General features: G+C 37.5%; 1 long non-coding RNA gene across 1 annotated transcript in view; it reads right to left on the reverse strand.

The window, feature by feature from the left end:
- LOC123330542 overlaps positions 1 to 27,513 on the reverse strand; it is a 521,303-nt gene that overhangs the window by 8,463 nt on the left and 485,327 nt on the right. Inside the window, exon 4 of the long non-coding RNA XR_006546541.2 lies at positions 8,712 to 8,836. This is a non-coding gene — a long non-coding RNA (uncharacterized LOC123330542). The remainder of the gene's footprint in view (positions 1 to 8,711; positions 8,837 to 27,513) is intronic.

A 27,513-nucleotide genomic window follows, 5' to 3' on the forward strand; every position in this document is an offset into this window, starting at 1 on the left:
CCACAGATTACATGCCTAACAGCAACTCCCAGAGGTGCAACAGCCCAGACGCTGGCATCCCCCACTAGCAAGCTGGGGAGAGACAGGGAGGAGCAGGCGGCATTGCTTACAATAAGGACCAGGCCTGAATGCCCTGAGGGCAATCTGAGGGAACTAGCTTGAGATAGCAACCCAGACTGTGGGATAGCTATCCCTCGATCCCCGCAAAAGCCCTAACCACTGCCAAGCACACTCACAGAACAAAGGACTGAGCAGAGCTAGCCTCTGCAGACCGGCCCATCCCCCACCGGAAACAGTCAGGCGAGGGCAGCCAGAGCCAGAAGGAGGCAATTGCGGCCCCAGAGAGGCATCCTATACCAAACTGCAAGCAGACTTTGTTGCTAACCCAGACTTCTTGGGATTCTGGACAGTCGACATCTGCTGGGAGGGTCGCAGCCAGAGATCAGCTTCCCAGAAGAGAGAAGGTGCGCTGGTTGTACACCCAGAAAGCCGAGCAGCTAGAGCAGGGGAGGGGATAAGTCGCAGCTTTCAATTGGGGGAGACTACGTGCGCCAACGAACTGGTCACCTGAGCTGCTCAGACCTGGGATGGGCACAAAACGCAGGCCCAACCAAGTCTGCGCCTTTGTGGAGTACCTGAGAACCTGAACCTGAGAGGCTTAGACCTGGGAAGTGCATGCAAACCAGGGCACGCATCAGACAGTTCCTGGCAGAGCAACCTAGAGTCTGAGCAGTGTAAACTGGGAAAGCACACACGCCGTGAGTGGGTGCAAACCCAGTGTGGCTGAATCACTGTGAACACACACCAGTGATATTTGTTTGCAGTGTTCCTCCATCCCCAAAGCATGACTGAACAAGCCACCCTAAAAAAAAGTGACCACCACCATGTCCCTTTTGTCAGGGTGGAAATTAGACACTGAAGAGACCAGCAAACAGAAGAAGCTAAAATAAGCAGAGGGAACCGCTTTGGAAGTGACAGGTGCAATAGATTAAAACTCTGTAGTTAGCACCAACTACATAGGAAGGGGCCTATAGACCATGAGAAGTACAAGCTGGACCAAGGTACTATCTGAAATTGAACTGACCCCACACTGTCTGCAACAGCTTCAGAGAAAGTCTTAGATATAGTTTTACTATTATCATTTTTTTAATTTAGAAAAAAAAATATTTTTTGTTATTTTTAAGTCCCCATTAATCCTTTAATTTTCATTTTTATAACCTATTACCTTGAAAAAAAAAAGACCCTATTTTTAAAGCAAACTTCATATATATATATATATATAAAATAATTTCTGTGACTTTGTGTATTTTTGTTTGTTTGTTTTTTGTTTTTTTTAATATTGTATTTTTGAGAATCTAACCTCTACTCAAGATTTTGTTTTTTGGTATTTGTTATCAACTTTGTACCTTTAAGAACCCAATCTTCAGTACCCATTCTTACTTGGGAGTGAGATCACTGGCCTGATTGCTGTCCCCTTTTTGACTCTCCTTTTTCTCCATCAGGTCACCTCTATCTCCCCCCTCCCCCTTTTCTTCTCTACCCTTCTCAGTGAATCTCTTTGTGTGTTCTGGGCTGTGGAGAACACTTAGGGAACTGATTACTGGCTGGATCTGTCTCATTCCTTTTGATTCCCCCCTTTATCTTCCTGGCCACCTCTGTCTCCTTCCTCCCTCTTCTCTTCTCTGTGTAGCTCCGTGAACATCTCTGAGAGATCCAGACTGTGGAGAGCACATAGGGAAGTGATTACTGGCTAGCTTGCTCTCTCCCTTTTTGATTCCCTCTCTTCTCCTCCTGGTCACCTCTATCTCCCTCCTCCCTCTTCTCTTCTCCATGTAACTCTGTGTAACTCACCAGTGTCCCTCACTGTGGAGAAACTTTTCATCATTAACCTAGATGTTTTATCATCAGTGCTGTATAGATGGAGAAGTCTTGAGGCTACTGTAAGAATAAGACTGAAAACTAGAGGCAGGAGGCTTAAGTCCAAATCCTGAGAACACCAGAGAACTCCTGAACCCAGGGAACATTAATCGATAGGAGCTCATCAAATGCCTCCATACCTACACTGAAACCAAGCACCACCCAAGGGCCAACAAGCTCCAGAGCAAGACATACCACACAAATTCTCCAGCAACACAGGAACATAACCCTGAGCCTCAATATACAGGCTGACCAAAGTCACACCAAACCCATTGATATCTCAAAACTTATTACTGGACACTTCATTGCACTCCAGAAAGAAGAAATCCAGCTCTACCCACCAGAACACCGACACAAGCTTCCCTAACCAGAAATCCTTGACAAGCCACCCATCCAACCCCACCCACAGTGAGGAACCTCCACATTAAAGAGGAACCACCAACTGCCAGAATACAGAAAGGCCACCCCAAATACAGCAATATAAACAAAATGAAAAGGCAGAGAAATACCCAACAGGTAAAGGAACAGGATAAATGCCCACCAAACCAAACAAAAGAGGAAGAGATAAGGAATCTACCTGATAAAGAATTCCAAATAATGATAGTGGAAATGATCCAAAATCTTGAAAACAAATTGGAGTTACAGATAAATAGCCTGGAGACAAGGATCGAGAAGATGCAAGAAAGGTTTAACAAGGACCTAGAAGAAATAAAAAAGAGTCAATATATAATGAATAATACAATAAATGAGATCAAAAACACTCTGGAGGGAACCAACAGTAGAATAACAGGTGGGAGATAGGATAAGTAAGGTAGAAGATAGAATGGTAGAAATAAATGAAACAGAGAGGAAAAAAGAAAAAAGAGATAAAAGAAATGAGGACAACCTCAGAGACCTCTGGGACAGTGTTAAACGCCCCAACATTCTAATTATAGGAGTCCCAGAAGAAGAAGACAAAAAGAAAGACCATAAGAAAATACTTGAGGAGATAATAGTTGAAAACTTCCCTAAAATGGGGAAGGAAATAGTCACCCAAGTCCAAGAAACCAAAAGAGTCCCAAACAGGATAAACCCAAGGCAAAACACCCCAAGACACATATTAATCAAATTAATAAATATCAAACACAAAGAACAAATATTAAAAGCAGCAAGGGAAAAACAACAAATAACACACAAGGGGATTCCCATGAGGATAACAGCTGATTTTTCAATAGAAACTCTTCAGGTCAGAAGGGAATGGCAGGACATACTTAAAGTGATGAAAGAAAATAACCTACAGACCAGATTACTGTGCCCATCAAGGATCTCATTCAAATATGAAGGAGAAATCAAAAGTTTTACAGACAAGCAAAAGCTGAGAGAATTCAGCACCACCAAACAAGCTCTCCAACAAATGCTAAAGGATTGTCTCTAGACCGGAAACACAGAAAGGGTGTATAAACTTGAACACAAAACAGTAAAGTAAATGGCAATGGGATCATACTTATCAATAATTACCTTAAATGTAAATGGGGTTGAATGCCCCAACCAAAAGACAAAGACTGGCTGAATGGATACAAAAACAACACCCCTATATATGTTGTCTACAAGAGACCCACCTTGAAACAAGGGACACATACAGATTGAAAGTCAAGGGCTTGAAAAAGATATTCCATGCAAATAGAAACAAAAAGAAAGCAGGCATAGCAATACTCATATCAGATAAAATAGCCTTTAAAACAAAGGCTGTGAAAAGAGAAAAGGATGGACACTACATAATGATCAAAGGATCAATACAAGAAGATATAACAATCATAAATATATATGCACCCAACATAGGAGCACCACAATATATAAGACAAATGCTAACAAATATGAAATGGGAAATTAACAATAACACAATAATAGTGGGAGACTTTAATACCCACTCACACCTATGGATAGATCAACTAAACAGAAAATTAACAAGGAAACACAAACTTTAAATAATACAATAGACCAGTTAGACCTAATTGATATCTATAGGACATTTCACCCCAAAACAATGAATTTCACCTTTTTCTCAAGCACACACGGAACCTTCTCCAGGATAGATCACATCCTGGGCCATAAATCCAGCCTTTGTAAATTCAAAAAAATTGAAATCATTCCAAGCATCTTTTCTGACCATAATGCAGTAAGATTAGACGTCAATTACAGGAGAAAAACTATTAAAAATCCCAACATACGGAGGCTGAACAACATGCTGCTGAATAACCAACAAATCACAGAAGAAATCAAAATATGCATAGAAACAAATGAAAATGAAAACACAACAACCCAAAACCTATGGGACACTGTAAAAGCAGTACTAAGGGGAATGTTCATAGCAATACAGGCTTACCTCAAGAAATAAGAAAAAAGTCAAATAAATAACCTAACTCTACACCTAAAGCAACATGAAAAGGAAGAAATGAAGAACCCCAGGGTTAGTAGAAGGAAAGAAATCTGTAAAATTAGGGCAGAAATAAATACAAAAGAAACAAAAGAGACCATAGCAAAAATCAACAAAACCAAAAGCTGGTTCTTTGAGAAGATAAATAAAATTGACAAACCAGTAGCCAGACTCATCAAAAAACAAAGGGAGAAAAATCAAATCAACAAAATTAGAAATGAAAACGGAGAGATCACAACAGACAACACAGAAATACGAAGTATCATAAGAGACTATTATCAGCAACTATATGCAAATAAAATGGACAACTTGGAAGAAATAGACAAATTCTTAGAAAAGTACAACTTTCAAAGTTGAACTAGGAAGAAATGGAAAATCTTAACAGATCCATCACAAGCACAGAAATTGAAACTGTAATCAGAAATCTTCCAACAAACAAAAGCCCAGGACCAGATGGCTTCACGGCTGAATTCTACCAAAAATTTAGAGAAGAGCTAACACCTACCCTACTCAAACTCTTCAAGAAAATTGCAGAGGAAGGTAAACTTCCAAACTCATTCTATGAGGCCACCATCACCGTAATACCAAAACCTGACAAAGATGCCACAAAAAAAGAAAACTACAGGCCAATATCACTGATGAACATAGATGTAAAAATCCTTAACAAAATTCTAACAAACAGAATCCAAAAACATATAAAAAAGATCATACACCATGACCAAGTGGGCTTTATCCCAGGGATGCAAGGATTCTTCAACATCTGCAAATCAACGTAATACACCACATTAACAAATTGAAAAATAAAAACCATATGATTATCTCAATAGATGCAGAGAAAGCCTTTGACAAAATTCAACATCCATTTATGATAAAAACCCTCCAGAAAGCATGAATAGAAGGAACATACCTCAACATAATAAAAGCTATATATAACAAACCCTCAGCAAACATTATCCTCAATGGTGAAAAATTGAAAGCATTTCCCCTAAAGTCAGGAACGAGACAATGGTGCCTGCTCTCACCACTACTATTCAACATAGTTCTGGAAGTTTTGGCCACAGCAATCAGAGCAGAAAAAGAAACAAAAGGAATCCAGATTGGAAAAGAAGATGTAAAATTCGCACTGTTTGCAGATGACATGATCCTCTACATAGAAAACCTTAAAGACTCCACCAGAAAATTACTAGAGCTAATCAATGAATATACTAAAGTGGCAGGATATAAAATTAACACAAAAAAATCCCTTGCATTCCTATACACTAACAATGAGAAAACAGAGAAATTAAGGAAACAATTCCACTCACCATTGCAATGAAAAGAATAAAATACTTAGGAATATATCTACCTAAAGAAACTAAAGACTTATATATAGAAAACCATAAAACACTGGTGAAAGAAATCAAAGAGGACACAAATAGATGGAGAAATATACGATGTTCGTGGATCAGAAGAATCAATATAGTGAAAATGAGTATACTACTCAAAGCAATCTATAGATTCAGTGCAATCCCTATCATGCTTCCACTGGTATTTTTTCGCAGAGCTAGAACAAATAATTTCACAATTTGTATGGAAATACAAAAAAAACCTCGAATAGCCAAAGCAATCTTGAGAAAGAAGAATGGAACTGGAGGAATCAGCCTGCCAGACTTCTGGCTCTACTACAAAGCCACAGTCATCAAGACAGTATGGTACTGGCACAAAGACAGAAATATAGATCAATGGAACAAAATAGAAAGCCCAGAGATAAATCCACGCACCTATGGACACCTTATCTTTGACAAAGGAGGCAAGAATATACAATGGAGAAAAGACAATCTCTTTAACAAGTGGTGCTGGGAAATCTGGTCAACCACTTGTAAAAGAATGAAACTAGAACACTTTCTAACACCATACACAAAAATAAACTCAAAATGGATTAAAGATCTAAACGTAAGACCAGAAACTATAAAACTCCTAGAGGAGAACATAGGCAAAACACTCTCTGACATACATCACAGCAGGTTATTGATATTTCTCCTGGCAATCTTGATTCCAGCTTGTTTCTTCCAGTCCAGAGTTTCTCATGAGGTACTCTGCATATATGTTAAATAAGCAGGGTGATAATATACAGCCTTGATGTACTCCTTTTCCTATTTGGAACCAGTCTGTCATTTCATGTCCAGTTCTAACTGTTGCTTCCTGACCTGCATACAGGTTTCTCAAGAGGCTGTGAAAAGAAGAGAAGTGAAAAGCAAAGGAGAAAAGGAAAGATATAAGCATCTGAATGCAGAGTTCCAAAGAATAGCAAGAAGAGATAAGAAAGCCTTCTTCAGCTATCAATGCAAAGAAATAGAGGAAAACAACAGAATGGGGAAGACTAGAGATCTCTTCAAGAAAATTAGAGATACCAAGGGGACATTTCATGCAAAGATGGGCTCGATAAAGGACAGAAGTGGGATGGACCTAACAGAAGCAGAAGATATTAAGAAGAGGTGGCAAGAATACACAGAAGAACTGTACAAAAAAGATCTTCACAATCCAGATAATCACGATGGTGTGATCACTGACCTAGAGCCAGACATCCTGGAAAGTGAAGTCAAATGGGCCTTAGCATCACTATGAACAAAGCTAGTGGAGGTGATGGAATTCCAGTTGAGCTATTTCAAATCCTGAAAGATGATGCTGTGAAAGTGCTGCACTCAATATGCCTGCGAATTTTGAAAACTCAGCAGTGACCACAGGACTGGAAAAGATCAGTTTTCATTCCAATCCCAAAGAAAGGCAATGCCAAAGAATGCTCAAACTACCGCACAATTGCACTCATCTCACACGCTAGTAAAGTAATGCTCAAAATTCTCCAAGCCAGGCTTCAGCAATATGTGAACCGCGAACTTCCTGATGTTCAAGCTGGTTTTAGAAAAGGCAGAGGAACCAGAGATCAAATTGCCAACATCCGCTGGATCATGGAAAAAGCAAGAGAGTTCCAGAAAAACATCTGTTTCTGCTTTATTGACTATGCCAAAGCTTTTGACTGTGTGGCTCACTCATTATCAGAGAAATGAAAATCAAAACCACAATAAGGTAGCATTTCACTCCAGTCAGAATGGCTGCTATCCAAAAGTCTACAAGCAATAAATTCCGGAGAGGGTGTGGAGAAAAGGGAACCATCTTAGACTGTTGGTGGGAATGCAAACTAGTACAGCCACTATGGAGAACAATGTGGAGATTCCTTAAAAAAACTGTAAATAGAACTGCCATATGACCCAGCAATCCCACTGCTGGGCATACATACTATGGAAACCAGAATTGAAAGAGATGTGTGTACCCCAATGTTCATCACAGCACTGTTTATAATAGTCAGGACATGGAAGCAACCTAGATGTCTATCAGCAGATGAATGGATAAGAAAGCAGTGGTACATATACACAATACAATATTACTGAGCCATTAAAAAGAATACATTTGAATCAGTTCTAATCAGGTGGATGAAACTGGAGCCTATAGTACAGAGTGAAGTGAGCCAGAAAGAAAAACACCAATACAGTACACTAACACATATATATGGAATTGAGAAAGAAGGTAATGATAACCCTGTATGTGAGACAGCAAAAGAGACACTGATGTATAGAACAGTCTTTTGGACTCTTTGGGAGAGAGCAAGGGTGGGATGATATGGGAGAGTGGCATTGAGACATGTAAAATATCATGTGTGAAATGAAAAAAAAATTATAATACATTATAATAGCTTAATTTTAAAAAGGCCAGATTCTTTCCAGTAAGAAAATCACTACTTTTGGCACATTCATTAATATACAAATATCCCCAATTTGAACACTATAAACTAGTGGTCGGTCTTGCCAAATTGTCTTATGAACAGTAAATCTAATCAATAGCAGTCCTTTATAATTTTCAAAATCGCACTTCCTGGAAGGCTGGCTGAGTCATTAAAACCACCTTTTGTGGCCATCATGGCTATAAAATGTTAGCTGACTGAATTGTATTTTGTTAATACTTAGCTGGTAGTGGATGACAAATGGATATTTTAGTGTTTTCCAGTGCACTAATAATAAAGGGTATAAATTATTCATTCCAAAACTTCAAAATTATGTAAACATGATAGGATTGAAGTATATCTCAGTCATTTCCTTACATTCTTCTAGATAAAATTTTGTGTTGCTAATTTTATGTCACCTTGTCTGGGCCACAGGGAGCCAGGATGGCTATAATAGTTCAACAGTGTTCTGAATCTGTGTGAGTAGATTTCTTGGTGACATTAGCATTTGAATCAGGAGAATGAGTAAGGAATATTGTCCTTCCCAGTGGAGGTAGACCTCATCCAAACTGTTGACCTGAATAGAATAATAAAAGTAGTGGAGAAAGAATGAGCTCATCCACTTACCTGTCCTTCAGCTGAAATACAGGTCTCTTCTTGCCTTCCTCTGGAACCTAACCATCAGCTCTCCTGGGTCTTCAGCTTGTCAGTTTCAGATCTTGATATTCTTCCATAATCATATTCATCAATTCCTGAAAATAAAATAAATTGATAGATATGTAGATCCACCATTGTACCCATTGATTCTGTTTCTCTGGAGAACTTTAATATGGGTATGAATGAGGGGAAAGGAAAAGCATACAAAATAAGAACAATTATTTGTCAGTGTCATTCCTTTATAACCCAAATTAGTATACACATACACACATGTACTCTCAGGCAAATGTGCTCTACATTCATAGTTTTTATAGGTTGTTTAGTCATTAGGGTATAACCTTGGAAAAAGCTCTCTTAGAACCTCCGTTGCAGACTTTTAAATTTGGTCATTTTAACATACACATTTCTTCTTTTGGTATGGAATAGACTTTTTTATGAAATCCTTTGGGATGTGGAATACACGTGCTCAGCCAAGCTTTCTGTTTCCTTAAAACCACATTCCAACTGACTCCATCAAGAATAGGTTTGTGGTTGCTTCTATCTCCTCTTACCTGTTTACAAATGATCTTTGCTCTCTAAACAAGACAGCTTCTTGTAACTATTGTTTATGTGTTTGGTAATAGATGTTTTTCTGAGACAGTTGTCTCAGGCCTTCACATTGCTGGAGGTTTCCATCTTTCTTCTGCCTGGATTTCTCTACTCCTTTTTGCAGCAATGCATGGCCTGGACTGATGCTTGCATGGCCTTGAGCATCAAATCTCGCTCTTCCCTCTTCTCTCCATAGCTAAAACTGCCTAATTTTACCACACACTACTACTCTATTCATTCATTCAATTCATATTATAGCATTACTCTGCTGGCCAGGTGGCACTAGTGGTAAAGAACCCACTTGCCAATGCAGGAGACATAAGAGATGTGGGTTCGATCCTTGGATCAGGAAGATCTCCTGGAGAAGGGCATGGCTTCCCACTCCAGTATTCTTACCTGGACAATGTCATGGACAGAGGAACGATGTAAGCTACTGTCCATAGGGTCTCACAGAGTCGGACACAACTGAAGCAACTTAGCACAAACTCTGCTGGTCAGAGGACAGATAGTAGTACATAAAAAGATGTCTGACCCTATGGGGCTGAGTCCAGTGGAGGATTCAGACATTCCGATATTACCTACCAAGAATGCAATCAGGCTACAGTGAAAGGAATAAATCGTCTCTCCTCTAAGTCCTGAGGGATGAAGTTGATTATATATGCCTGGAAAATCTAATTATCAAGTTTTTGCTTTATGAACTTCTTGTTCTACTGACTTTATTTTATAGGTACCATATTCCTTGAAATTAAAAGATGCTTGCTCCTTGGAAGAAAAACTATGATAAACCTAGACAGTGTATTAAAAAGAAGAGATGTCACTTCGCTGACAAAGGTTCAAATAGTCAAAGCTATGGTTTTTCCAGTAATCACATATGGATCTGAGAACTGGGCTGTAAAGAATGTAGAGCACAAAATCATTGATGCCTTTGAACTGTAGTGCTGGAGAAGATTCCTAAGTGTCCCTTGGACAGCAAGGAGATCGAACCAGTCAATGTTAAAGGAAATCAACATTGAATATTCATTGGAAGAACTGATACTGAAGGGCCAATATTGTGGTCACCTGATGTGAATAGCCAACTGATTGGAAAAGACTCTGATGGTAGGAAACATTGAAAGCAAAAGAAGAGGGTGGCAGAGAATGAGATGGTTGAGTGACATCACCAATGCAATGGACATGAACTTGAGCAAACTCTGGGAATGGTGAGGGACAAGGAGGCCTGGCATGCTGCAGTCCATGGGGTCATGAAGAGTTGGGCACAATTGCACGACTGCCCAACACCACCACCATATTCCTCTGATTAGGCTGCTGACTACTCTGTTAGCCTTGTCATTCCTCCATTCTGAGGTTTAATCTGTAGTCCAAACCAATAAACACTCAGTGATTGGGCTTTAAAGTAGCGCTAATTTGCATGTCTGGTCTTACAGAAACAATAGAAATTCCAGATGTTTAGTTAACTTTTTTTTAATAATTTTCTCTTTTTACACCTAATTTTTTTCTGTAGAGCTCTATTAAAAAAAAAAAAACAGGTGGGACAACACCATATAGATGAGATGCATTATACTCTCTGCAAAATATGGTGCCCCTCATCCTCTTCCAGTTGCCATGGTCATCCTTGCTGACCCTCAGCCAGTTTCTGTACTTCATCTTCATTGAATGAACAGTTTGCTACCTACCTCTAGTAAGATGAGGTGTAAGATAGGGATCCTTACAGAATCAGGGATCAGTTATCAGGCCCAAGAGTCTTGAATCTGGCCTTCTCATAAAATATATACATTAGGCATTCACATATTGCATGAATACCTAGCATTTGTCCACTGCATTTGTCAGACTTTACAATTGATACAGTTTGGGTCTCAAACTGAGATACACATTTCTCACTGCATACTGTTCCATGGCTTATGAAATATTCTCACCAACGTTATCTTATATGTAAGTCTTCATCTACATTTACCCTTCATCCAATCCTTGAGAAACCCCAGAATCCAAGAAAAGCATTAAAATATAAATGTGAGGTTTTAACTAGGAAATAATCATGTGCATAGAGTTGTTGATATCTTGGGTCTTTAAAAGTTGTTTTTTAACAAATAGACATATATAAAATTGAAATATACCCACAGACATAGAAAACAAACTTGTGGTTACAAAAGGGGAAAAGAAACAGGATAAATTAGGAGTTTGGGATTAACATATTCTGTGTTTTGTATAAAACAGTTAATCAACAAAGGTCTACTGTAAAACACAGGGAGCTATACTCAATATTTTGTAGTAACCTATAAAGGAAAAGATTCTGAAAAAACAATACTCACACACATATCTGAATCATTTGTTGTATACCTAAAACTAACAAAAGATTGTAAATCAATTATATTTCAAAAAAAAAACCTAAACCAGCACAAAAATGGAATTTAAAAGACAAATTTGAAAATTCAAAAAGTTATTTTACTGCTTGTTAAATAGGACATGTTCACTGTAAATATTTTTTTAAATTAACATGTGTATGTGGAATAGAGAAAAATGATACAGATGTACCTATTTTGCAGAGCAGGAATACAGACACAGACATAGAAAACAGATAAGTCGACACCAGCGGGGAGAGGGAGACTGTGGGATGAATTGAGAGATTGGAACTGATATATGTCCACTGTATGTGTAAAACAGCTAGTGGGAATCTGCTGTATAGAGGAGGAAACTCAGCTCAGTGCTCTGTGGTGACCTAGATGAGGGATGGGGTTGTGGGGAGGTCCAAGAGTGAGGGGATATGTGTGTATATATATAGCAGATTTGTTTTATTGTACAGAAGAAACTAACACAACATATAAGCAACTTTACATGCATACATAAAGGGTAAAAAAGATAATTGATATAAATATGCCATAACTTACATAATCTTTCTCCTGTATTTGAATATGTAGGTAGTTGCCTCTTTTTCACAATTAAGAAACAATGAGTTAGTAGACATCTTTGTCCACAGAAACCTTGGTTACTTTAAAGTTTTTCTTAAATATGGTTTCCCAGATGAGAATTTACTGGGTAAAAGGGATTAAGAGGCATATTTCAGACTCATGAGACAAAGTACCAATTACCATCCTAAACGGTTATATTTATTTATACTTCTATGATGTGTCGATTACTGCCTGTTTCAACATATAATATAAACATATAGGCTAGTAGATTTTAGAAATAATGTCATCATTTAAAGTGAAAATATAGAAAAAAGTCTGAGTGAATAGGTAGGTAGTCCAAGAAGCTAAACATGCTCTAAATACCTTTCCTTAAAAGGCAGGGTTTAGGAAATCTATGAAGACATTTATGAAACTTGGTTCAATGGGTAGAGACATTCCACATCTAAGCCAAAAGAAAGTCCCTCTCCAGAGATCAAGTAAACTCTGATAACTGTTCAACTGTCCTAAACTCTATTCAGTTTTAATCACTAAATACTACTGACTCATGCCTTGTCCTGTCCACCACCACCTTCATCTGGGGCCACTCTCCCACCATCTCTCTCAACTTCAGCAACAGATGTGAAACTATTTTCTCTACTTCCACTTTGCAGAGAATGGAGCTCTCTTCTCTCCAATTCATAATCTTTTTTTTAAATATGAAATTCTAACATTTCTTTCCTTTTGTACCTTTTTAAAAGGTTCTAATTATTCTTAGGATGCTCTTAGGCTAAGGATGAAACCCTTGGTATAGATCACAGGAACCTGAATGTCCTGGTCCCTGCTTCTCTCCCCAGCCTCAATTGTTCATCTCCTTTCCACTTCTAACTACCCATCCTTTTTCCCATTCTGTGAATAACTCACACTCTCTCCTTATCTGGAAAGAGAATGCTATTAATGTGTTCTACATGCCTCGGTTCTCTTCTCCCCATCCAACCCCTATTGATTCATCACCTTTCAAATATCATCTCAAGCATCACATCCTCGCTCCCTAGCCTAACAAGCACCTTCATTTTGCCTTCAACATATGATTCACAACACATTCTGTTATGAATAATTACTTATTCAGGAGGTTATTTGATTGACTGTCTGCCCCAGAGTGTTCTTGGTCAGATCAAATCTGTTTTTCTCCCTTTTGAATCTAAACCACCTGGCAGAATGCCTGGCACATAGCTGGAGTTCAGCATTATTTATAGCATAAAACATATTTCTACAGTAAATGTATGAATCAGATTTTGATATGAAAGTTTAAGACCTAGTAAGAAAGGAAGGTGACTTCAGAATAGAAGGCATGGAAAGTTTTAACCAATTGAAAATACATCAGACAAAGAGAATATGTATAAATGCTATTGGATTTTCAAGCTGTCCTAAACTAATTGAGAAATGAAAGATGCTATAGCTGACTTGGTGACTTTCAACCAAGAATTTGACCTCTTTGTTCCTGAAATGCCTCATCTATACAATATGAATGACACCTATATGAATGACACTACCTCATTTCCATACTTCCTAATATCAAAAATCTGTATAACTTTTACTCTGAATTTGATTCAAATTATAATGAAATTAGAAGATGCTTGCTTCTTGAAAGGCAAGCTATGACAAAACTAGACAGCATATTAAAAAGCAAAGACATCACTTTGCCGACAAAGGTTTGTGTAGTCAAAACTATGGTCTTTCCAGTAGTCATGTACAGATGTGAGAGTTGGACCACAAAAAAGGCTGAGCACTGTAGAATTAATGCTTTTGAACTGCAGTGCTTGAGAAGACTCTAAGAGTCCCTTGGACTGCAAGGAGATCAAACTAGTTAATCTTAAAGGAAATCAACCCTGAATATTCATTCAAAGGACTGATGCTGAAGCTCCAATAATTTGGCCACCTGGTGCAAACAGCCAACTGTTTGGAAAAGATCCTGATGCTAGGAAAGATTGAAGGCAAAAAGAGAAAAAGGTGGCAAAGAATGACATTGTTGGATAGCATCACTGATTCATTGGACATTAACTTGTGCAAACTCTGGGAGATAGTGAGAGACAGGAGGACTGGTACACTGCAGTCCATGGGGTCACAAAGAGCTGGACATGACTCAGCCACTGAACAACACAGTAAAATAATTATGCAATTTGTAACCATAACCATGTGGCATGTATCATAAAGGATGAACCAAAAAGGAAACTGTAAGAGAAGGAAAAGAAGGAATCAACATAGATCAAAGCATGATTCATTTTGTAGGAACAGTTTTTGCCCCTTTTAGTTATGAAGAAGTAAGCACACTTACGAAGCTTGTTTGTTTTATTATAAATTATACAAGCTAATTCAGTGATAACTGCACAGTCCTTAGTTTTCTATGGGAATTAAGGCTGTATGAAGTAAATCATTAGAATAGCATATAGCTAGGAGGAGTTAGTATTCCAAGTTATGTTGTTGCTGTTTGTTTTTTAAATAGGAGGGGAATAAATAAAAAATTAAATGAAAATAATTTTTGAGTTCTTATTTGGGCAAAAGTTTCCCAGTGAACAATCCCAGCTTTTTTTATAGCCTAATTACTAGTTCTCCTTTTTAAATTATCATCCTCTCCTACTTTATCTTCATTTCTGTAAGTAACTAGGTATTATGACCATGATTCAAACCCATAACTCCAGCAGGGAAAGCAATTATGGCATAAATAATGAACACCAATAGGGAATACAAACTTGTAATAAACCATATTTAAGTCTGAAGATCATCTGAGTTTTGCATAATTTAGGCCAGAAAAATATTTAACTGACAGTTAAGATTCAGCTATGGAAAATTCTCAGGACTATCTTTCCACCTAAACTGTGATAAAGCAGATCCACTGGGGTGCAATCTCACCATGATACATACTGTAATTAGAAAAACCGAGTGCAAATATGACAAATACTTGGAAGTGGAAAGTTCAGTCCTTGAAAAAGTAGTGCAAAACCATAAGAATAAGGTGTTACGTAAATTAAGGAGCAAGTTATAAGTTATAAAGAAGTCTTTCTATTGAGATCATTCTAAGTACTAACAAGTCCTTCAGATGGAATACAAAATCTTAAAGTCTATGTCATAGAAAGCTATTTCCAAACAGCATTCCTATTGTAAAGGAAAAAAAATCGATCCGTATCACTTAAGTATAATAGTGGTTTGTCTCTACTAAGTACTTTTCCTGACACCAAGACTCCTGCACATTTAAGCAAATTTTTGCAAGGTCGTTATAACTGAAACAAACAAGAAAGGGTTTACAGAAATCATAACCAACTTGAAATTAAGCTTATCTTTGTCCTATTTTAAAAGCCTTTTAAACATAGGGTGGAAAACTCGACAAATGTTCTGACACACAGAAAGAAAAAATTAGTCACATGCTTTACGCAAGTCGAAAGGAACGTAATCTAAAAATTTGTTAAAACAAAAGGTGGTTGCTTTTTCCATATTTTAAATTAAGAATGTGGGGAAAAAAACTTTACCTAGTAGAGACTGGAAATGCATGCTTCAGCATATGTTTTTAACTATCATAAGGTAAAGGATATAGAGGAAAGGAGGCAGGGAAAGAGGAAAGTTAAGGAAACCATGAATTTACAGTTTTTAATATAAGTGTCCACAAATGCTAGAGGGGCCCTCAAGTTCCATGGAAATTGAAATATCTATTATCACTGCCTTCTGAAGTTCTTATTAGCTCTCTAGGAGTTAGAATTCTTCCCTTTGACTGAAGAAAAGCTTCTATTCTCATTTTTCAGGCTGCAGAGATATTTTCAAAATAAAGTTATTTTTTCCTTGATCTCTTGAGTGCTTGCACCTGCATTTATAAATGACTTGGGAATTTTTGAAACACTCTTTCTCAGAAAAACTGATAAATTTTCCCATCATTACTAAAAAGTCACTTTAACTTCCTAGATAAACTTATTATACATTCAGGGATGTTCATTTCTGTTGTCAGATCTCTAAATCTTTCTGTATATTAAATTTTCCACTTAGAAAAATCACTAAATTGACAAACCTAGACAGCGTATTAAAAAGCAGAGACATCACTTTACCAACAAAGGTCCATATAGTCAAAGTTATGGTAAAGAATCCACTAACCAAGCAGGAGACCTAGGTTTGAACCCTGGGTTGGGAAGATCTGGAGAAGGAAATGACAACCCACTCCAATATTCTTGCCTGGGCAGAGGAGTCTGGCTACAGTTTATGGGGTCACAAAGAGTTGGATATGACTTAGAGACTAAACAGTAACAGCATGGTTTTGCTTGTAGACCAGTATGCGTGTGAGAGTTGGGCCATAAAAAAGTCTAAGCATCAAAGAATTGATGCTTTCGAATTGTGGTGCTGGAGAAGACGCCTGAGAGTTCCTTGGACTGCAAGGAGATCAAACCAGTCAATACTAAAGGAAATCAATCCTGAAAATTCACTGGAAGGACTGTTGCTGAAGCTCCAATACTTTGGCCACCTGCTGCAAAGAGTTGATTCATTGGAAAAGACCCTAATGCTGGGAAAGATTGAAGGCAAAAGGAGAAGGGGTCAGCAGAGGAAGAGATGATTAGATAGCATCACCAACTCAATGGCCATGAATTTGAGCAAACTCTGAGAGATAGTGGAGGACAGAGGAGAAAGAAGCCTGGCTTGCTGCAGTCCATGAGGTCACAAAGAGGAGCACACAACTGAGTGACTGAAAATAACCCATAAATTTCTGACAATCAGAGCTAGAAATGACCTCGAAAATGGAACAATTGGCCCACTTATGATATGGTTAGGAATATTTGATGCGCCCCCTAGTGTGTGGGAAAATGTGTAGTTCATATATGACATCTTATCCTTTTCACATGACTCATGTCATTTAATTGAACATGATGCTTTTCCTAGCTCAGCTTAGACACACCATTATATTCATTATCACAAAGTTAGTGCTATGAAACTAGTCTTAATCAGAATTAGTGAACAAATTAAAACTTATTTACTATCCATAACTTTGTCCAATTATGTCATTTTACAAATGCAGAAGCTGAAGATAAAAAAAAATGTTTGTGATGTGTTGATTTAGCTAATTAATGTCAAGGCATGAATAATAAATCATTTTTTCTGTCTTCAAGAAATCATCCATTTATTCAGCACTTATTGAATACTTGATATCTGCCAGCACTAGATATTGGATTATATATGTGAAAAGGCCATTATTAACAATGTCAATGGGCTTTTAAAAAATACATCAGTGGAATAACTTCAAGCTTTTCTGGCTAAGTGATGGAAATACTTAAACACAAAACAAAGTTATGAATTTAGACATTTCTAGTGAGCTTTGTGAAAAGCATATATCTTCTAAATTTTTCTGTAAATTCTCTAAATATTAATGAATGTTCAATGCTTATTTTTTCTAGCTTACTAGATTTAAGTAGGTCAAATGTAGATAACACTGAAACACTGTCCTTTTATACATTGTATTATTACATGTATTCAAGGTACACTGAGTATCCTAAAACATTTCAGTACTCTGTACTTCTGCTGAAGTTATAAAATAATTAAAACTAAACTGAGGATCAGAAGAATAAGGTTCTAATATAATCTCTGTCTAATTACCTATGTCATATCATTTATCTTTCTGAAGCCTCAATCTTAGTAAAATGAAAGTCAAAAATAATATTAAAGACTATTTTTGTTTTTTAACAATAATTGAAAGCAAAGTATCAGTATTCTATTTTTTTGTTCCACAGTTGTTTTTATCTTTTTCTTCCAGATTGTTTATATCTACCCTTTTGTGTTTGAACTAGCTCATTTACAAAGCAAAATCAGCAAAGAAAAAGCAGTCTGAATGTATAATGTTTGAATAACCCAAATTAATTTCTACAATTGAAAGACTGAACTATTGAAGTTAGAATCTCAGTAGATGGGCCAAATATAGTGTAGGCACAGCTGTAAAATTAAAAATAAGAGGCTAGACCTGAAAAAGATGTACAGGATGAAACACAGGGAGAAATAAACATACAGATTGAAACACTTTAAATTAATTCATGGACATTTTCCACAATTGTCTGCATTTTATACTAGTATTTTATTATTACTTTAATGGTTACAGGGTGTTTTATTATGTTGATGTACAATAATTTGTCTGATTCTCCATTTGTATGCACTTGGGTTATTTGATTTATTTTTGCTGGTGGTATTCTGGCATTCAATATTGTGAAACCAGTAGCTAACAACAGTCTAATTAGTTTTTCCAATGTGAAATATTCTTATTTTTTCCATCAGATCAGATTAGTTGCTCAGTCGTGTCTGACTCTTTGCGACCCCATGAATCGCAGCACGCCAGGCCTCCCTGTCCATCACCAACTCCCGGAGTTCACCCAGACTCTCGTCCATCAAGTCAGTGATGCCATCCAGCCATCTCAGCCTCTGTCGTCCCCTTCTCTTGCCCCCAATCCCTCCCAACATCAGAGTCTTTTCCAATGAGTCAATTCTTCGCATGAGGTGGCCAAAATACTGGAGTTTCAGCTTTAGCATCATTCCTTCCAAAGAAATCCCAGGGCTGATCTCCTTCAGAATGGACTGGTTGGATCTCCTTGCAATCCAAGGGACTCTCAAGAGTCTTGAAGTAAGCCAGAAAGAAAAACACCAATACAGTATACTAACACATATATATGGAATTTAGAAAGATGGTAACAATAACCCTGTGTACGAGACAGCAAAAGAGACACTGATGTATAGATCAGTCTTATGGACTCTGTGGGAGAGGGAGAGGGTGGGAAGATTTGGGAGAATGGCATTGAAACATGTAAAATATCATGTATGAAACGAGTTGCCGGTCTAGGTTCGATGCACGATACTGGATGCTTGGGGCTAGTGCACTGGGATGACCCAGAGGGATGATATGGGGAGGGAGGAGGGAGGAGGGTTCAGGATGGGAACACATGTATACCTGTGGCGGATTCATTTTGATATTTGGCAAAACTAATACAATTATGTAAAGTTTAAAAATAAAATAAAATTTAAAAAAAAAAGAAAAAAAAAAAAAAAACAAAAGCATCAATTCTTCGGCGCTCAGCCTTCTTCACAGTCCAACTCTCACATCCATACATGACCACAGGAAAAACCATAGCCTTGACTAGACGAACCTTTGTTGGCAAAGTAATGTCTCTGCTTTTGAATATGCTATCTAGGTTGGTCATAACTTTCCTTCCAAGGAGTAAGCGTCTTTTAATTTCATGGCTGCAGTCACCATCTGCAGTGATTTTGGAGCCCAGAAAAATAAAGTCTGACACTGTTTCCACTGTTTCCCCATCTATTTCCCATGAAGTGGTGGGACCGGATGCCATGATCTTCGTTTTCTGAATGTTGAGCTTTAAGCCAACTTTTTCACTCTCCACTTTTACTTTCATCAAGAGGCTTTTGAGTTCCTCTTCACTTTCTGCCATAAGGGTGGTGTCATCTGCATATCTGAGGTTATTGATATTTCTCCCAGCAATCTTGATTCCAGTTTAATCTCATTTAATTACTCTTTTCTTCTTTCTAAGCTGTGGGTCATTTTGATATTCAAACTCAGGCCTTTTTCCATTTCAGAAAAGTTTTATTAGAATTCTCTTTCTTCTCACTCCTGGGACATCAATTACTGCTTTTTTTATTTTCCCCTATTTATTTTTCTATATATATTGTTCCCTGATCCCTTTCACCACATTCTAGATGCTTCCCAAGATCATACAAGACAATTTAATTTTCTGTAAAAATCAATACTATTTTTATTTTCACTGAGTGTGAAACTGTGTTTAATTTTTCTAGGAAATTCTTTTCAACTTTCCAGTTCCATACTGCATTGCTGATCATACAGCTGATTTAAAATATGTAAGTGTATAGCACTGTTAGTTTTTACAAATGCCAAGTAGAATTTTTGCTTGTTTCCTTTAACTTAATAAACACTGCCCATACTTATGAGCACTTTAGTTCATATGTAGGGGGTACAATCATGGATTTGATGGACACGAGCTTGAGTAAGCTCCAGGAGTTGGTGACGGACAGGGAAGTCTGGCATGCTGCATGCAGTCCATGGGGTCGCAAAGTCAGGCACGACTGAGTGACTGAAATGAAGTGAACTGAACCGAGAGGGTACAATAATAGTTATCTATGGAATTTACATGCATACAGATTTTACCTATCCTATTCAAAATCAACTTGTCAACACCCATTTATGATAAAAAAAAAAAAAAAAACTGTCCAGAAAGTGGACATGGAGGGAATAAGCATGCTGTGTACTCAATAGCTCAGTCATGTCTGACTCTTCATAACCCACAAGACGATAGCCCACCAGGCTTCTCTGTCCATGGAATTTTCCAGGCAAGAGTACTTGGGTGGGTTGCCATTTTCTACTCCAGGGATCTTCCTGACCCAGGAATCGAACCCGTGTTTCTTTCATCTCCGCACTGGCAGGTGGATTCTTTACCACTGCACCACCTGGGAAGCCCATTGAGGGAATATACCTTGAAGCAATAAAGGCCATATACATTAAGCCTACAGCTAACATCAAAATCAACTGTAAAAAGCTGACAGCATTTCCTCTAAGATCAGAAACAAGACAAGGATGCCTACTCTCACCTCTTTTATTAAACATGGTATTGGAAGACCCAGCCAGTGTAATCACACAAGAAAAAGAAAGAACAGAAATCCAAATTAGACAGGAAAAAGTAAAACTGTGACTGTTTCCAGATGACATGATATCATACACAGAAACCCTAAAGATGCCACCAAAAACCAACTAGAGCTCATCAGTGATTTGGTAAAGTTATAGGATACAAAGGTAATATATAGAAACCTGTTGCATTTCTAAACACTAACAACAAACTATCAGGAAGAGAAATTAAGGAAACAATCCCATTTAGAATCACACCAAGGGGAATAATAACTTAGAATAAATCTGCCAAAGGAGGTAAAAGACATAAACTTGGAGACTATAATGACTGGTGATAGAAATTGAAGATTACACAAACAGCAGTTAAGCTATACCATGTTCGTGGACTGGAAGAATTTACATTTTTAAATTGACTCTGCTACTAAAAGCAGTTTATAGCGTCAATGCAATCTCTATCAAATAACCAGTGGCATTTTCCACAATATTCCACAGTAATTCTAAAAGTTGTGTGGAAAAACCAAAGACCTTGAATAGCCAAAACAATCCTGAGAAAAAACAAACAGAGCCAGAGGAAACACATTTGCTGGCTTCAGATTATATTACAAATCTACAGTAAAATAGCATTATGATGCTTGCACAAAAAAGATACATATATCAATGGAACAGAACTGGGAGCTCAGAAATACACTCATTGTCTTTATGGTCAATTAATCTGTAATAAAGGAGTTAAGAATATACAATGAAAAAAAATACAGTCCTTCAGTAAATGGTGCCAGGAAAACTGGACAGTTATGTGTAAAGGAATGAAATTCAAACATTTTCTCATACCATATAAAACACACAAATTAAAAATGGATTAAAAACACAGATGGAAGACTAGAAATCTTAAAACTCCTAAAAGAAAACATAGGCAGAATACTCTTTGATACAAATTGTAGCAATATTTTGGGGGGTCTATCCTCTAATGTGAAAGAAACAAAAGCAAAAAATAAACAAACAGGACATAATTAAACTTAAAAGCTTTTGTACAGCAAAGTAAACCATAGACAAAACAGAGAGAAAGCCTAATGAATGGGAGAAAATATTTGCAAGTGATATGTCCAGTTAGGGATAAATACACAAAATATACTAACAGCTCATAAAACTCAATATCAAAAAAAAAAAAAAATAGCAAGACCTGAAAAGATGTTTTCCCAAATAAGACATACAGATGGCCAATAGATACATGAAAAGATTCTCAACATTACTAATCATCAGCAAAATGCATATCAAAACCATGAGATATCACCTCACACCATGGTTATTATCAAAAAGACCACAAATGACAAATATTGTTAAGGACATGAAGAAAAGTGAGCCTTTGTATCTTGTTGGGAGGGATGTAAACTGGTATAGCCATTGAAGAAAACAATATGGAAGTTTCTAGAAAACTAAAATAGAACTACCATATGATTCAACAGTTATATCCCTGGGTACATATATGAAGAAAGTGAAAGCACTAATGCTTAAAGACATGCACACCCAAGTGTGTATAACAGCATCATTCACAATAGCCAGGATATGAAAGCAACCTAAATGCCTACAAATACATGAATGGCTAAAGAAAATATTGTATATAATGGGACATTACAGCAATAAAAAAGAATGAAATATTGCCATTTTCAACAACATAGATAGACCTAGACATTCTTATCTAAATCAAATGTGTCAGATGAAGACAAATACTGTACGATTTCACTTACATGTAGAATCTAAAAATCCAAACAAATGAGCAAATATAACAGAAACAGAATCACAGATACAGAAATAAGTAGATGACCTCAAAAAGTGAGGGGAGTGGCAGATGACTGAAATGGGTAAGGGAGATTTAAGAGGTACAAACTTCTTAGTTGCAAAATAAATGAGTTCTGGGAATGATACATACACAGTGGGGGATTTAGTCTATAAGGTGGTCATATCTTTCATGGTAACACATGGTAAATAGACTCATCTACTGTGGTGATCATTCTGTGATGTAGAGAAATATGGAATCACTATGTTGTATACCAAGAATATAGTGTTATGGGTTAAATATACTTCTAAAAATAAAACCAAAGTATCTCATAGAAAAGAGACCAGATTTGTGCTTTCCAGAGGCAATAGGCAGGATGAGGAGAAGGGAATGAACATAGTCAAAAGATACAAACTTCTAATTATAAGATAAATAAGACTAGGAATGTAATGTGCAATATAATTAACATTTGCATGTTATACACACACACACACAAAAAAAACTTTGTTTTCTTTTTATATCTGTATGTGATGATGGATGTTCACTAAACTTATTGTGGTAATCCTCTTATGCTGTATATAAGTCAAATCATTATGTTGTATACCTGAAGATTATACAGTGCTTTCTGTCAGCTATCTCTCAATAAATCTGGAAAGAAGAAATCATCTTGTTAAGTACTATTCACAGACTGATATTTAATCATCACTAAAAAGTTTAATAGTACTTTCAAGATAAAAAGTAATACTGCCACACTTGCATGAATGTAAGCAGGGTCTGAAACAATGTACTTTTTAGTTACAACAATAACAGCATTAAAAGTTTTAGCATTATTACTAGCTTTCCTAACCTCAAGTCCTTTAGGGCCAGAGCCTATGAGTTGAATGATTCAATATCCTCAAATTATCGTCTTGAAGCTCTTATCCCTAAAGTGATAGTATTTGGAAGTGGGGCCTTTGGAAGTAATTAGGTTTAGATGGGGTCATGAGAGTGAAATTCCCATCATGGGATTAATACCCTTATAAGAAGAGAAAGAAAGAAAGAAAGCTCTCTCCCTCTCCATCATGTGAGATGTGAGGATAAAGCAGGAAGGCAGGTATTTGTGAACAGGCAGAGGGTCCTTCTCTGAAGATATTGAATCTGATGGCATCCTGTTCTTGGAGCTCCTGGCCTCCATAAGTATGAGAAATAAATGTCTATTTTTAAGCTACCTAGTCTATTGTATTCGGCCACAGCAGCCTGAACTAGACAGCAGGTAACACTCGCACAAAGTGGGTTTTGTTACAAGAAAGGGACCTCAAGCTTAAAATTCTGAACCTTTTATAATGGACAGTATTTGAACTTTGCTCCAGAAGGAAGCATTATCCTTTTTATACTGAACAGTAAACATACATGCCTTTGCTGTGGGAGGATTTACTATGCTTATCTTCCAAGGCAATTTGCTACACAATCATCCTTGAAAAGATAGTCTGGAACAAAGAGGTCATTATCTCTGCTTGCAGAAATGACAGAGACTATGTAGAGATGTTTCCCAACATATGTCAAAAATGTGTTTGATGACATGTAACAGAAAACCTAACAAATGATGGTCTAAGCTAGATAATAATGCCACACATTGTTTCCACATTCAGGACAAAGATGGAAGGTGACGGTGGTGGTTAAGTGCTAAGTCATGTCCGACTCTTGCGACCCCATGGACTGTAGCCTGCCAGGCTCTTCCGCTCATGGGGATTCTCCAGGCATGAATACTGGAGTGGGTTGCCATTTCCTTCTCCAGGGGACCTTCCTGACCCAGGGATCAAACCTGGGTCTTCTAGATTGCAGGCAGACTCTTTACCAACTGAGCTACAAGGGAAGCCTGAAGATGAAAGGAATAGCACCTTATTCAAGAAAATCAAAACCTTTCCTAAAGCCCTCAGCTTGTGTCCATTCAACACAATTATGTACACAGTTGCCATAACTGCAAAGCAGTTTGAGGAAGCAGGTATGTTTATCTGGCAATTTGGTCTTAACTGCTGCATGAAAATCTTTCCTCTTTGATGGCCCTTAGTATGCTGCTCCAAGTTCTAGTCACCAGCGCATTGAACAGTCTCTCTGAGAACTTGTAACCCCACTGCTACAGTTTTCTTTACCTTGCCAGACACAATTCTGCCCCTGCTAAATCAGTAATGTAGAACAAAGAACATTGTTTTCCTCTCCCTAACTGAGCACAGAACATTGCTGCAGCTGGGGTATTTGCAAGGTTGAGAATGACTCCTCATTGCATAAATATTGGAACAGAACAAGGACTAAAACAGTAAGTGATTTTCAAAACAAAAGTCAATTGCAGAAACTAATTCTACATTCTAACCTAGAATGCCAGGGTGTAGAATTAGTTTTATATTTTATGCCATTTCTATGAAATATATTACTCACTCTAAATTGTCATCGATCTTTCTCCTAAGTAACCTCTTGGAACACTGTTCAGTTATATCTTCTTAGCGGATATGTCTAAAACTTGACTGGAGCTTAGAAATAAATGTGAAAATGTTCTCTATTTTTTCTTCTTGCCTGTATGGTTTAATGGGTAACACTTACTGCTGCTGCTGTTTAGTTGCTAAGTCATGTCCAATTCTTTTGCGACCCCATAGACTAGCCCACCAAGGTCCTCTGTCCATGGGATTTCCCAGGCAAGAATACTGGAAGGGGTTGCCATTTCTTTCTCCATGGGATATTTCCAACCAAGAGATCTTACCCATGTCTCCTACACTGGCAGGTGAATTCTTTCCCACTGAGTCACTAGGAAAGCCCAACACTTACTGCTACCAATAATGAAAAGAAGGAATGGATATCCATTTTGAGCCACCAGATTCATATCTTTATGTGGAAGCTTAATTTATGTCCCAATGCATATGAAACCTAAAGCAAGAATTCAGCCAAACTCTGAGACTTTTCTACCATTTTAACATCCCCATGAAAATGTCCTATACTTGAGAGATAACCCAAAGAAGATATATATCTTTATCCACAAATGTTTTTCAAATATATTCCAAGTTATAATGCAGTGATTCAGAAAAGAATCCTGGAATATGAAAGACCTGTGTCTGAATTACCACTCTGTCATTTACTTGCTTTCTAACTTTAGACAAGTTACTTAGCTTCTCAGACTAACTCATTATCTTCAAAATGATGATATAGCAATGCCTATCTTGCTGGACTATTTAAAGAATCAAATGAGATTATAACACCAAAAATTTAACACAGTTTCTGGAACTTAGTATGTGCTTAGTAAACAGTAGCTATTGTTATAGCATTGGAGTATTTTTACTAGTTAGTCCAAATTGATTGGAGTAATCTTGGAGACTGGAAAATCTCCAAGTTGGGGAAATACTGCTGTAGACAGAGAATGTCACCTGCCATTTCAGGAAACAAAGGATGGTGAGACCATCAAGCCATCAGTCAATGCAGCCACCCCACAATGGTAGACCCTGAGGTGTTCAGGACAGAGAAAAACTGGATACTAGCCCTAGACAAAGTGCATATCAAAGGATTAATTTCAATGAGCCCAAAATCTTGTATCTTCCTATATAAAAAATGCATTAACTTGAGATGTCTGGTTTTCTTTAAATAGCAGTAATATTCTGATGTTCTCACTCCCTGGTTTTTGTTTGTCTTTGCAAAAACTCCTATATATCCTGCCTCCTCCCTTACCTCATAGAACAGTGCCTCAGAGATTTTAGAGGCTCTGTCTTGGGCTTAAATCCTAAGTAAAGTCTGCCAAATGAAACGTAATTCTCAGTTTCAGGTTGTGCGCTTTCTTCAGCTGTCACTGTACACTAACTACCCTACTTAAATGTTCTCAATATACATTATCCTAACAGGATATCCTAACAGGATAATCCTAGCAGGACTCGACCTAAAGAGTCCTGCCGCAAAGAAAGCTGTTTAACTTGATTACCCTATTCACAATTTTTTTTTAATTTTATTTTATTTTTTAAACTTAACATAACTGTATTAGATTTGCCAAATATCAAAATGAATCCGCCACAGGTATACATGTGTTCCCCATCCTGAACCCTCCTCCCACCTCCCTCCCCATTCCATCCCTCTGGGTCGTCCCAGTGCACCAGCCCCAAGCACCCAGAAGTGTCAGGTTTTTACTCCTGTTCTCCTCTGGATTCTAATAGAGCAGAGACACAGGAGTAAATGAGGGTCAAAGAGTCAGTTTATTACTGGACACTCTATAACCCCTAAAGAACAGTACAGCTTTACTCTGGATTCAAAAACATATCTAGAACCTCAAAGCTGCTTCACAAAGTCAGCGTTGCCTGTTTGCCCCTTGTAGTCAGCCAGTCATCTGAAAAACTTGGATCAATAAATGTCAGGTTCACAGAGGGGAAAGCAAAGCAGATGGAGAAGAAAATGGGCACCAGAGAGGCAGAGAGAGGGGTTAAGGGAGAAGGATGGATTTCTATTCAAATATTTCTTCCAACACTCTCTAGTAAAACCAACGATGGGAGAATAATAAGCCTTCTTACATATAATTTAGCATTTTCTAAATGTTTCTAGTATTTCATGTTCAGCAACTCATGTAATAACATTCTAGAATAATATTCTGCAGAATAATAACTTTAGAGAGCATCAATTATATATATATATATATATTTATATATGAAAATGAAAGTCACACAGTCATGTCAGACTTTTTGTAACCCCATGGACTATACAATCCATGGAATTCTCCAGGCCAGAATACTGGAGTGGGTAGCCATTCCCTTCTCCAGAGCATCTTCCTAACCCAGGGATCGAACCCAGGTCTCCCACATTGCAGGCAGATTCTTTACCAGCTAAGCTACCTGGGAAGCCCATATATATTTATATCACACACACACACAC

This window comes from Bubalus bubalis, chromosome 19 (genome assembly GCF_019923935.1).
Source record: "Bubalus bubalis isolate 160015118507 breed Murrah chromosome 19, NDDB_SH_1, whole genome shotgun sequence".
Taxonomy (NCBI): domain Eukaryota; kingdom Metazoa; phylum Chordata; class Mammalia; order Artiodactyla; family Bovidae; genus Bubalus; species Bubalus bubalis.